This window comes from Symsagittifera roscoffensis, chromosome 8 (assembly GCF_963678635.1).
Source record: "Symsagittifera roscoffensis chromosome 8, txSymRosc1.1, whole genome shotgun sequence".
Classification (NCBI taxonomy): domain Eukaryota; kingdom Metazoa; phylum Xenacoelomorpha; order Acoela; family Convolutidae; genus Symsagittifera; species Symsagittifera roscoffensis.
The window spans coordinates 53,253,448-53,265,492 of NC_087069.1; positions in this window are offsets into that span (position 1 = coordinate 53,253,448).

Sequence of the window (12,045 nt, forward strand, 5' to 3'; positions counted from 1 at the left end):
GTATATTTAAATATTCCAGCCTGCATGATTGTTTTTAATCACTTAGGAAGACTGATCACTTTGTGGTGACATGAAAAACTTGAGTAACTTCTTGAGGAGGGAGGTTGTTGCATTGTTCTTTCTAACCACAAAGTTTCTTAGTTTTAATATTCAGGACAATAAACAAGCAAGATTTCCGAAGGGAAGGAGCATAGTAGGATAATTTTAGCTTGTTGGTTGGCAGGACTGTCCTGCAAGCCAACACCTTTTAAATCTAGGAGAAAAAGTTTCAATCGGGATATTGACACTGGAAGTCAGAAAATATGTTTTATCTTAAGTCATATCCTCAATGTGCAGATTAATGAAAGAATTTGAAGGCTATAGTGATGTAGTATGATGCCATTTATATTCTGCAGTGAGTCGATGTGACGTAGGTAAAAGTAATTTCGTGCATTTTGTAAATTCTGTTCGATGACACTGTAACCATTTAGAACATTGCGCGATTCAATGAGGACATTGACCGGACTGTCCGGGGAGTATGTGACATTCGACCAGAATGGCCAAAATGCAGTCTCTGCAGAATTCAGGATTTTAGCAGTGAACCTTCCGGATTGGCGATTTAGAACGGATAAGGACGTTATTTGAACGATTAGCCAAACGGTGAAGGCTAGAAGATTCTGGAATTCTAATTTTTAAAAATTCGAATTATGACGTCATATTTCTGAGAAACGTCAGAGACGGCCATTTTAGCTAAAATAGCAGAAAGAAACAGAACAACTTTATCTGCGATTACGAACAGTACGAAATCGAGACTAAAAAACAACAACGAACTACCGAACAGCAGAGGACGTTCCGAGTTGCAACTATTGTGCTGTTACAATAGTTGCAAGGCCGTTGCGAGCAACGGTGAAGGGTAAAACCCAGCCTTCCGAGTTATTGTGAACTGGATATTAAGAAGCTTGATTCACCGGATTCAAGAATCCGGAAGGGTCTCGGGACGTGGACTTTTATGAACTTATATTGAATTTTAGCATCCGTCATGTCCTGACTTGAATTTAATTAAGATCTTAATTCGTTTTGACAAGAATGAGGTGCTAGGAGTTGGGGGAAAGGGTTGATCCATCTTCGATGGAGATGATGATTTTTATCTACTGAACAAAAACAATAGTAATATAATAAGTAGTAGCCCTGTTTTTAGGAGTGACCTCGTGGTCTGGGGATACAGAGACCCAGCCATGAGCTCACTAATTTTGCATGTAATTCAGTTAATTTGAGCGTTCTGGTCGAAGCCGGAGAACAGTAGCGTTTTTGTCAGCCTGATGTAAGAAAGACCACCGAAAAGTACTGGCTTGGTAGAGACGGTGAAAAACATGCAAAGCTCTGTTTAGACGCTAGCCAGTCGTCTTAAGACTTAGTTTTGTTATCCGTCGATATGTATCTTCCGGGCGAATGTTACATTTGTTGATGCTCGGGTAGTCCCAACGACCTGATTTCTTCCACATCCCAGATCAGGCAGAGATTGGCGTGGTCTGGGTACCACACTGTCTGCGCCAGACAGTGGCATGGACAATCCCCGTGTGTGAGGTCGATGCTCCTAAGATTGCGTTCTCCCGAGGCTTCTAGGAGAGGCTCAAGTTCCATCATCTTCTCGTGTATCTATACTCAAGGTCGCCAAATCTTCATCCGCCTTCGGCGCTAGTCTCACTCGCTCCGTGACTTCCTCGATCAGGCTCGCATGGTGATGTGGACACCAGGAGGGCCTGAGCAATTTCCACACCACTCCCAGATTCGTGGTCAACATGCCGTTCCCGTTACCCATTTTTAGTTCTACTCTTTTACTTGAGCGTGGCACACTTATTACTTCCGGTGTTTTCTCGAGAATCAAACCCAGGCTAGGTCTCTCTCTCTCCACAGTGTCTATCTCCATTATCTTCTCTGTCCAGAACTTCAGCAGCTCCGCCACCTCGTAGTTTCTGTGGGCACCTCTAGCTTCCAAGTCCAAGAAAGGGTTGTATGCCATCCCCATCACTCCAGACACATACTGGTACTCTCCCTTTTTGTTGGGTTTCAAGTACTCTCCTGTCGAAGCCAAGTTACGGTGAACGTCGTGTTTCTCCTCAAACTTCTTGTTGTAGAATCTCCGTATCTCATCTAACTTCCTGTGGCTCTCTAGAGATTGCCTAGAACCATCCTCCTTTTCTATCCCAGTACTCTGGTACACATTCAAGATGACTGTGGAGACTCTCCTTTCCAGCGTCTTGTTTCTAATTGCTCTCTGGTGACATGCTAGGATGGTACTGTCAGTCATTATCGACATTGTCCACCTCAAGAAACAGGTAGCATCTTTCCTCCTTGCCAGACTCAAGCCTGAGTTATCCCTAGCAACGTGCTGCATCAGCATTCGATATACCTCTAGATTCTTGCCTCCCAACTTCAACTTGTCGTATGAAGTCTATCCCCAACAGGCTCCACGCAAACATCAGTTGTCCTGCGGTCCTAATAAAGGGATTCGCCATCAACGGCGATGCCGATGAGGATGTTCTCATCGCTTCTTCAAAATGATCTTTTAACAAGCTCTGCCAAGTTCTCTTCAGTTGGCTCCCCAATTCCAATTTGTTGATATCAGCCTTCTGCTGGGTAGCCCAATTGCGTCGTTTGCGTGACACTCCACTGTCGAGCTTCTTCAGGCAATCTTCCAATTCCTCCAATGTTTCCAGGGCCACCCACCACGGTCGGGAGGTGTTTCTCGTTTTATTTTTCTCAAGAGGATCGCTAGTCACTTGCTTCCCGGTAGCCTGGTGTTCATTTGAGACCCATTCTTTGCCGACGTCCACTTCCCAGGTCTGCCCGCTCGTCGAACCTCGCTTCATTTTTATCCTCTGAGGCTTGAAGTCTTCTTCCGTTGTTGAGCTGGTGGGGATCTCCATCTCTCTTTCTACGTCGAGCAGTTTCCTTGGCTCGTAGCTACTCTTGTAGGCTGCTGTCTTCCATCGTGACAGAACCATGGGGGCCGTCTCTCTCAAGTTTCTCTCCGAGACCGCATCCGCTGAAGGACTGCCCAATCCCTCCACATCTGTCTTCCTCTTGCGAGACCTCACGTCTTTACTCGGGGGCGTTGTCGTTATCATCACTGATTCGACTTCCTTGTCTCCATCCAACCCTTCCAACTCTTGCCTCCCCCCTGCTCGAGCCTTAAGGATATTAGTGCTTTTAGTTATATTACTAGTCTCGACCTTATCCCCCCTTACATGTTCATTTATTTTACTGTCAGTTTTTTGTTTCAGAGTAGAGCTGTCTTTACATTTGTCTTCCTTGGTCTTCCGTGATGCCTTCCTCAACTCGACCATCTTGCTCAGCAGCTCTCCTCTAGCTTTCTCCTCCAGACCTGTCCCCATCAGGACAGGCTCTCCGAATTTCATAACCGTGTCCTACAGCTCCTCCTTGAAATCATCCAATGTGGTCTCGTCATACACTTCTCGATTAAAATCGCTCAAGAATCCTCGCCAAGCGTCCTCATCCAGAGTGCCTAGGAAAGCACCCCTGTTTCCCTCGAAGGTGTTCTTCTGCCTTCTTTCTGCGCTCAGGAAAATCATCCCCATGTTAGGATTCTCGCTCGTCAGTGGTAACTCTAGATCCTTGCGGGGAGATGAGGTCAGAGGTGGCGTGGGGGTGTCTGCCCAACTTTCTCCACTCAGATCCTTCAGCAGCTCTTGAGTGGTGAACTCCTCTTCCGATGGTTTTTGCTCCGGTGTGTTTCCCACTTCCATATCCTCTCCTGCCTCGCTGAGAATCTCGTCCATGCTCTCCTCTCCCGATTCTGCTTCTCTTCTCTCAAGAATCCTCCTGAATCGATCTTCTACGGGACCGCTCCTTTTATCCCCAGGGGTGTCCACCGATAGGGGTGACGGTGACGTCGGACCCGTTTTCTTGTACTCTTCCGAGCCACATACAATGGGCCTGCTGCATCCAGCTCCTTCCCCTCCTGTCTCATCTCCACTTGCTCCAGTCCGTAAGGTGCCCGGTATCTCCTCGTGGCAAACATCATCTCATCTGTATTCAATGCGATGTGTCCTTCCTCCACGATCATCCTGCCATCATCCCACACCGGCAAATTGTTCTCCAGACCTGCCCGCTCAAGTGTTCTCAAGGCATCTCGCACCTCGAATTTCGGTGGCATCGAGCTTCTCATTTTCTTGGCTTGAGTTGTCCATGAAGTTATTTTCGCATCGTCGGTATGAAAATAAATTGCTGCAGAGTAGCCGATGAAGAGGGGATCCCAGCCGTCGGTGAACTCCCCCTGTTGTTCTTCGGTTGCTGCTCTTGCGAACAGGGACGGGACCACCAGGGAGGTGTTCATCCCCAGGGTCATTCTCCTCACTGTTGGAAACTCTGGAATGCTTGCTGGTAGGACTTCCTTCTCCAATATCGCCTCTAGCTCCCTTTTCACCAGCTCGAAGCTTTTCTTCCATGCGGGAATTCTCAAAATCTCTTGTCCATTTGCTGTCAGGGGATTTAGGTTCCAGAACTTGGGATAGGTTTCGATGGGGCCTTCGCGGTTACCTCCCATCCTGCACTGCAGTTGTCCTCGGAAACTGTATATCAACAACTCCGGATCCTTCACTTTTCCGAAGAGCACCGTGTTGCTCATCTGTGCCCTTAGCACCTCCTGTTGACACCAATTGAGTGTCGTCCCATCTAGTATGCTTATGAGGCTCACGTGGGTCACTGAGTATCGATAAGCTGTCACCAGAGGATCTGGAAACGGGTACGTGACGGCCGGTCCATAGATGCAGGTTACGACCTCCTCTAGCCCCCGGATCATCCCCATGGGGTCCGATCTCATGGCCAGGCATAGGTCCGTCAACAGAGGCATGCCCCCATTCACTTTCCTCCACTCATCCCGTGTCTTCGGGCTCTTCTCTTCACCAGTCCGGTGCCGGTTTTGCATCAGTAGGTACTGCACCAGCAGCGTCTTTAGTAAGGCAGCTCACTTATACGAATAGGTGTCAATACTCGAGTGTGTTCTTCCCATCCACAGGGCTCTCCGTATTTCATTAGTCGGTGGAATGACACCAGTTCCCCATGGGTTAGAAGCACCAATGCCAAGTACCCGTCAATCCGGAGTGTGTCCACGCCCCGACTGAACATGTACGCTGGGCCCATATTGAACAGGTACCTTGGGTAAACCAGGTACAGTGCCAACAACAGACTGATGGGCATGTTCAAGATTTCCTGTATGAAGGCTCCAAAGATGGTCTCTTTCGCGCTGTACACTCCAGCCATGAACTCTTTTCCCCAACAAGGACTCAAGAACTCAAGAATCTCGTGATCCCTCCTCGTCCTCAGCTCACCCCTTGCGTGCTCCCTCCAGAATCCTCCAATCGTGACTTCGTTGGCTGCTGTGACGAACCTGCCCACTGTCATTTCCCTCTTCTCGGCCACTTCCAGCTGCCCCTCAAGAAAATCCCAGATCTGCTTCACCAGAGGTGGGGCACCTACTCTTGTCTTCTCCGTGGCGTTCTCCAGCCTTGGTGTCAGGAAGGGCCACCTGCCTCTCTCTTGTTTCAATCGATACACCATCGACTCCAGCTGTTTCTCCGCTGCGGCCACGTTCTTCCTTTCGTTGCTCGGTTCTCTAGATTTACTGGTGGAGCTTGTGATGGTCAACTCCATACTTCGAAACCACAGAGTGGCCGTCAGGTGAGTCACCACTGGATGATCATCCCCTATAATCGGACTGAGCTTGAGTTGCCTAGCGAAGTTGGATATCTCTACCAAGAGGACCTCGTCCAATACAATGAGGATGTCAGCCAACTCGTAGAAGCCCCTCAACGCGTGGGACACATCCGCCCACGCCGCCGCCAGTTCTGATCTGCGAAGTCTCAAGTTCGTTGGTTCCAGCTCCCGATTGGGAGCTGCCATCAGAATACGCCACCCATTCCCTTCTGCTCAAGATCAAGATCGCATATACAAATTGCAGAGCGGGAGGCATGCTCGCGTACCCGGGAGACGTCGTGAACGCTACTTTTGTCTTGGAGCCAAATCGTGAGGCAACGTTCTCTTGTACTTCGTTCATGGCTGCAAATAATGTCTGGATGGCTTCCCAGATCTTCTTCGGTGCCGGTTCATCACCCTTGAGCTGCTCAAAAAACCCTGTCGCATGCAAGTGATCATTCATCCCTGCAAACAGTAGTTGCTCAGGCTCGCAAGGCATCTCCGATTTTATTGCCACCACCAGGGTTAACATCTGGTTTAGCTCCGCTCCCGGCAGTGAATATATCAGAGTTTCCGGCCAAAATAACTTGGGAGACGTTCCCTAAAAATCCGATCTCGCCACGATGACCACCCTCGCAGCGGCTGGGTCTGCCCTGTCATAAACTGCCAAGGTTTTGGCCAGCTGCGTATTCCCGCAGGGTTTACCGTATCTGGGGTCGTCGGCTAATCTCGTACCTTCATACGCGGCGTCTGGTAGTTCCAATTCTCTCGGATCCATCAGTTTATCCACCACCCTCAACTGTGCTGGAGTTGCCACCCTAATCCTGGCAATGCTGGTTCGATGCTTGGGAGGCTCCACCACGAGTCCCGGACTCCCCAGCGACTTGAGAGGTCTGTAGTTGATAGGTCCCATGACCGATTTTGTGGGAATCCCAGTCAGATCCGCTGTCTCCATCATTTTCGCTCTCGAGAAATGTGTCTCGTGAGCCTTCAGCCAGTCCACGCACTGGTGTCTACCCAAGTCTTCGTGCGACACCCGCTCAAGACCCAAAGCTTTCGCTAACTCTAGCCTGCATTCCAGATCTTCCAAGTCCAGCTCCTTCACCTTCTCCACATATCTCGACCTACTGGTCTCCGCTGGCTTCTCCGGTTTCTTCTTCTCTGCCACCACCACCGAGGATATTACTGATCCCTGAGGAGTTGATGACGTTGCCTCCTCAGCCTCCATGGGCGCGGCGCCCGGCAACTTGGTCCGGCTGTTCCTCGAACTGTCTCTAGAATCGGCCATCGCTCCCATGAGACTGGACAAAGCCCTCGGGTTGAAGAAGGGTGGATTTGGGGGTGGTCCGAATGTGACTTGCGCCGTCTCTAGCAACTCTGCCTCCAATGCGCTTATGTGCCTTTGGAAGATGTCATTTAGACATTCCACCCCTCTGGGCCTATCAAAGTGAATCCCATCCGAGGACGCATCGTCAGGGAAAGCAGATAGCTCCATTTGCTCGGCCACGTCCAACAGCCCAACGGGGAGGACGCTCCTTTGGTGTATCTGCCTGATTATTTCGTTCAGGTTTCGCACTTTTGTATTCATCTCCATTGCATGTTGGTCCGCTTTCATGTTGTAAGGAATGGTGCACACGGTAAGAATGGCCGGATCCATTTGAATCCGCAATTCCTCAAGAATGCAGCTCATCTTGTCGTGCAGCCTCGTCACCTTCCTTGCTTCCCCCCTAGACACGTCATTCGTCCCGACCATCAGAGTCACCGTGTATACTCTTGCCCTCCCTAGCATCTCAAGTGTTGCTAACATCTGCGGCGTCGCAGCTCCAGCGAAACTCAAGATCCCCGTTTGCCAATGGGACTGAATCCGGGTCAGCACCCGCAACAAGCTGTCCCCTATGATCAGGTGGACCGCCCCCTCAGGCACACGTGGCTGCGTTAGGTATTCCACCCAAGCCGCGTCATGGAATTAATCTCTCCTGTCTCTCTGCGCCGTGCTCCAGTCCATCCGATTGAGCCGGTGGTATCTGCCTTGCGTGTTCTTCTTGTAACTTGAGATTACCACACTCCTGACAGGTTGCTCTCCCCACGTCGAAGGTAGCTCCACTCTTGCTGGACTCTCACGACTCCTTAGCTGTAGCCGCTCGTGCAACTCTTTCAGTCGTGACGAGCTACCACTCACCTGACTACTACTCGGGGTCGAACTTGGTGTATATCCAGGCAGCGCGACGTCCATCAACGGGCGTATTACTTGTGTCTCTAGACCACGCAGGGAGGACGCTGATTCAGTTGGTATCCACACCTCCAACCCTTCGTTCATATGTTCTTGAGCCGCGCGATCGAGGTTAAATCGTCCCTTCGATCTAGGAGCTTCATCCACCTCCATACGTGACTCTGGTCTTGAGCCGGTCACCACCCGCTCTTTGGGCCTAGCCCCTTTCTGCATGTCGAGCTCGCGTTGTCGTTGCTGGATCCTTTCAAGCTCCGACTTCAGCTGCTCACAATTCGCGGCATTCTCTCGCACTCTTTCTGCCTGTTGCTGTTCAGCTCTCAACATATCCAGTTCCCTCCGCGCCTGATCTCTCTCAAATTTCGCCTGATCTCTCTCGAGCTTCGCTTGATCCCGGTCGATGTTCGCCTTGTTCCTCTCCCGCTGAGTCCTCTCAAGCTCTCTCTTCATGATACTAACGTCTGGATACGCTTCCCCCGTTTGCTGCGCCCGTGTCATCGATGGTGTCTTACTCGTGCTCTGGCCCGTGGATCTGACTGATGGTCTGACCGGCAGTGGGAACTCCCCTGCACCATACTCCGTATTGTTACTCAAGCCAGGGTTCCTTGCCAAGTCGAACCCCCTTATTGCTCCATCCACGTTCCAGGACAGCCACCTGGTTTGCTCTTGTTTGGATATTCCATCGGTGGTGTAGCCCACCATCAAAACCGCATCTGTCGCAGACTCTCGGCACTCGCCCTGTTCCTCCAACTGGAGGATGGCATTGAGCATCACTGCCATTCTCTCATCCACTTGAAAATAATCCAGGTCCCTCAGACGTCTGTACAACTCATCAAGTGTGGGTTTTTTCAAAGCCGATGGCATGGACTTCCAGAATCGATCTGCAATTTCTGTAATTTCCAGATGATCTTGAGTTTTAGCAACTTGAGTTTTACCTGAGCAACTTGAGTTTTACCTGAGCAACTTGAGTTTTCTTGAGTTGACTTGAGCAACTTGAGTTTACTTCTTGAAGCGTCGTTCAATTTGCTTTCCTTTCTTCAATTGAATACAGTTGGGTAGTCAATTTGACTTTACCAAATCAATCTTTAAAAAAATAACACCCAATTTTTAGACTAACCGGCTGTGTTCCTAACCTAAAAACCCCCATCACTACTATAGTTAAAACCCTTTCCTTTTCGTGCTACTAAATTAGCTCAATTGGAAATTTTCTAAAAACATGCAGATTCATTTTATGTTTTAGCACCATCAATCATTTAAAATATTAATTGTCATGCCAATCACCTCTAAGATTCTTTACCTGTTTTGTACCCCCACACCTAACTCGAGATTCTTCCCTCATGCCCAACTCAAGACCCCCGTGTACCCGACTCAGGCGATGCTCAAGTAGTATTTCTTGTGAAGATGCAACATTATCTCAGTTTCTGCGAAGACCACGTGTAGGATAGCGTACAATTCCGTTGGGCTCAATTTCCCCCTGTTTGGGTCATACACCGGCATTGGGACCTCCGTTATCCCTCTTTCAATCATGAAGTCTCGTAGTCTTGTTAGTGCCAACATCACGTGTTCGGGATCGATCGTGTTCCTGTCATTGACCCTCGTCACTAGGAAGCACAGGTATTTGCCCGGGACTTGTGCTACCGATGGTGGAAGCTCGGCCATTCCTCCCAGTCCCGGTCTCTGTCTAAACAGAAACTCCACGTTCTGGTACTCTCTCTTGAAGTCAGCCTCCAGTCTTGATTTGAAACTCATGTCCGCCGTGATACAGATTGCGCTAGTCCTGTCTGACAGAATGAAGTCACTATCCGATATCAGGATATTTTCTGAGTATTCGTTTGGTATTTCAAACTTCGTTTTGAAATTCCGTCCTATGGTAGGCTCGGCCTCCTCCCCATCCAGTTCCAGTCCGCACGTTTCTCTCACTTCCCTGAGTTTCTTTATCATCAAATTTTCGGTGTGGGTAAGTCCTACCCCCACTCCCCGGACAAAAATATTTCTCGACGTCCCCGTCGATGATGCTGGGTCTGAATTATCTGGCGGAATGTCGAGCGGGTTGTCTGTTGCCGTCCAGCCGAAAAGAGGATTCTCCGTTTTCATGTACTTCCCCGCTGATATGTCAACTTGCTGTATGCTTTGTCCTTCTTCGCTTCCGTTCTTGACATCGCGCATCCATTCTAATATCCTCAGGTTCGTATTCTCCCTCCTCTCTATCTCGCTCTGTTCTAAGTCCGTCTCCTGTTCCGGTCTCGAGTAGTCTTCCTGTGGGTAGTTTTCATTATCATCGATGATCTGCCATTCACCATCTGCCGCCAGCTCGCCCACACTTATTAGTTCTTTACCTAGGTCATCGGGCTGTATCTTGTCGATCAGGAAATCGTCCCCATACCTGTTGTACCTCATGCCTGTGCGTTTGCGATTGCCACTCCTTGTCCCCGCTGGTATTGACAAGTCTGGTTCAGTCCATTTCGGCACCTCACCTTGCTCCGGATCGTTCCAATCTTCTTCCAAAAAAGATTCCGCTTCAGAGTCCGCGTCTATTTTTTCATTGTCATCCAAACTCAAGTTCTCATTGCCATCATTCTTATGTCTGGTGCCTTTTTCGTTCACTTCACATACTGGTTCCACCAGTAGGTACTCTAGTCCCTCCATGTCCTTTGGTATACACCAGTCCTCTGGGGATGGGACATGAGGCTTCAGGTTCTCATAATATGCTGCTCGCCCAGTACTCAAGCGGTAGAACCGTCCTTGTTGATGTACTTCAGTTATAATGAATGGTCCTCTCCATTTCTTGAGTAGTTTCTTCGTCCCTTTCGGCGGTATAACATTCTGGAAAACCCACACATACTAGCCCACTCATGTGTGCCTGCGCAGTGTTCCTCCTGCATAGCTCGTTTATTTCCTGCTGTCTCCTGATCGCTTCTTTCACGTAAGCTTGAGGCGACGTCCTCTTCCCTTCATACTCCGGGTAAAAGAACGTCAGGGGCATCGCTCTCTCTTTGCCTGTCAACATCATGAATGGACTGATTCCCGTCGTTGAGTGTTGAGTACTGTTGTATGCCCCTACGACTTGCGGCAGATATTTATCCCAGTCCGTCATGTATCTGGAGCAGTATACCCTCAGCATGTTCACCAACGTTGTATTCTGTCTCTCTACCAGCCCGTTGGTCTGAGGATGGTAAGTCGTTGAGTGCGCTTGAGCAATGTGTGACCTCTTCATTAATTCCTTAGTCAAGTCCCCCACAAAGGCCTTGCCGTTGTCTGACTGAAAAGTCATTGGACAACCATACCTCGATATCCAATGGGTTATCAAGTGGTCACAAGTCTCCTCTGCCGAAGCTGTCTGACACGGCACCGCTTCTGCCAGCTTTGTGAAGTGGTCAATTATAACCAGTATCTGGTTATACCCCGACTCCGTCATGCAGATCTTCTGATGGTCTATCTGCACCACTTCATTAAATTCCGAGCTTTCCACCGACTTGAGTGGGAATTTCATCTTCCTTGGGTCTTTCACTTGCAGGCAGCATGCCAGGCATGCATTCACCCACCTCTCGCAAGCTTTCCTTAATCCTGGCCAATCGAACTTGTGAAGTATTCTTTGTTGCACCGTGTCTATCCCCTGGTGCCCCATTTGATCGTGCGATCTGAACAGCATCTCTGTCTGATACAGTTGCGCTAATATGATGAGGTTGTGTTTGTGTAATACCTTCTCCTCGTCTTTTCTCTTGCATGCTACCACCCCGTCAGCTGTGTGATAGAGTAACTCTTTCCTTTCTTTGTAGAACTGGCTCAGGATCTTGTAGCTGTCTTCTTCAAGTTCCCCTTTCTCCTTGGACCCCATTCGGATCCATTTGGAGAGGTTACTCGTCATCTTGTCATTCTTCTGGGCTCTTATCAGGTCCGACAGCCTATATCTCGCCTTGACATGTTCCTTCAGTGCCATGATCTGTCCATTCATTTCCCCAGGGTTGTGGATGTCGTCATTCAGCTTCACGCATACTATCCTCTTTACTATCTTCATGTCATTTTCTGGCACCAGATTTGTTCTGACATTTGAGTTGCATGATAGTTCCCTGAATGGTTTCCTTGAAACTGCAATTTTTTCAAGTTCTTCACCTTCCTGCACGTCC